Below are 2,149 nucleotides of genomic sequence, written 5' to 3'. Positions count from 1 at the left end.
GATTTTCACTGTTTTTTTTCTTCTTATTCTTGTTTTTCATTTTAGATAATTTTTCCCAATTTGTTTTATGGCTAAATGCAACACAAATTATTAATTCTAGAGATTCAATGTAGTAAATATGTAGGTACTCTTCAGTGTTTATTACTATAATAGAGTACATGACAAGAAAAGGTAAATCAAAATCTTTAGGTAACACGTATCTTTGGAAAGAAATTTAATATTATATTTTTAAAATAAAGATGTTTGCTTCATGCAAACTCACAAATTTCTTGTAGTTGATGATAATATGCTGAATATAAAGTATCAATGTTAAACTTGGAATTGATTTTCCAAATGGACATTTTCTCTCTATAAAGAGAAAAATAAATATATGAGTCTTCTGAGGAAGTTAAACATTTTAAATTATCATAAAGAAATTTTAATTTTAAAAATTATTACACTTGAATACATTAGAAATACAAATATTTTTGAAATTAGATAAATATTGATTCATCACACAATTAAAATATCCTGAATTTGCCTTTTACTGTTTTTTGGGGGCGTGTTACTTAATTTCTGAGCTTCCAAATTTTCATCAAAATAAAGAGCATCGTTTTCTTTTCCATATATGGTTATTGTTTTCAACTATATGTAAGATGATTTCAATGGAAATCAATCAGTTGGAAAATAATCAGTTAATGTTAGTTTCTTCTCTACAACCTGAACCATAAGCTCCTTTAGCAACAAACACAATTTGAATATTTATGTGTTCAGCCCTGTGATAGGCTAGGGGAACATAAATCTTAACAAGACCTAGTCTTTTCCTAGCAAAAGAGCACATAGCCTTGAGAAATACCTCTGTCTTCTCTGCTACCAAAGGATAGTGACCAATTGTGCTCAGTTTTCAGATAGCAAACTACGTATACTTAGGTTACAACATGTAATATATTATTTGGAAAACATGTATCAACGTCTCTGTACATCCCATTATTATAAAAGTTCTAAAAATAAGAAACTTGACTTATTATACATGCATTCCTAGAAATTTTCATTGGTGGACACATGGCATCAACATCAAAGAATAAAAAAAATGTTCCCTATATGAAGGAATAAATCAATAATTGTGTCCCCTGGATTATATGGTTTCCAATGTAATGTTTATTTTATTGCAGGCTCTCAGAAATGTTATTTATTATTTTTATTATTATTTTTCAGTTATGACTCCTCTGTTATACTCTAAAGAGATTTAATCTGAAGTTATTAAAAGTCTTCAAATATGCAAAATTATTTTTCTTGAAATAACCATTTTTTTCTGTGTCTGCTCCCTGGGGATGTTCTTATATACCACCTGCTAAACATTAAGATTATGTGATTTGCTTATTAGCAATTTAAAGAAAATATGAATTTCTCATCATGATTATTGCCCTAAAAAGAATGAAATATTAAATGGAAAAAAAAAAAGACTATGCTGGATATTATACATAGTAGAAACAATAATGAACTTTCTGAAGTTATCTGTACCCTAGTCCTGGGAAATTGTGACTATGTTACCTTATCTACACAAATGACTTTACAGATGGGCTTTCAGTTAAGAATTTTGAGGTGGGGAGATAATCCTGTGTTATCCAGGTGGATCCAATCTGACCACATAAATCATTGAAAGAGGAGACCCTTTCCCAGCTGTGGTCAGAAAGAGCCATGAGGACCAAGATGGGGATAAAGAGACAGTACCTTGCTGGAGAAAAGGAGTCACAAGCGAAGAAATGACAGTCTTTAGAAGCTGGAAAAGTTAAGAAATTGTCCCGTAAGACATATGGCATTATTAAACCTGCTTCTGTTTGCATGTCTTTATATTCTCTAGTTCCCCAACATGATTTACTGATGGACCTAACCAAGTTATGAGTTTTAACATATTGTCTGAGTCCATATTCCTAAGGATGTATTTATGCTTAAATAAGTATGCTATTGGACAACTCAAGTATTAGTCAAGTTGCTTAAAAAATATCATATTGAATTCAAGTGTACAATAAGAAAAGTAATCTTAACTCAAATAGAAAATAAATTAAATAAAAGCTTATTTATAAATGATTAAGACAATTTGGTGCCTGATTTACCAGATAATTTCATTCATTCATTTATATATCTCTTCATTTATTTGGTAAGCAATTAA

Source organism: Pteropus vampyrus, unplaced genomic scaffold (assembly GCF_000151845.1).
Source record: "Pteropus vampyrus isolate Shadow unplaced genomic scaffold, Pvam_2.0 Scaffold8700, whole genome shotgun sequence".
Taxonomy (NCBI): Eukaryota; Metazoa; Chordata; class Mammalia; order Chiroptera; family Pteropodidae; genus Pteropus; species Pteropus vampyrus.
Note: the sequence above shows the minus strand (reverse complement) of the source record.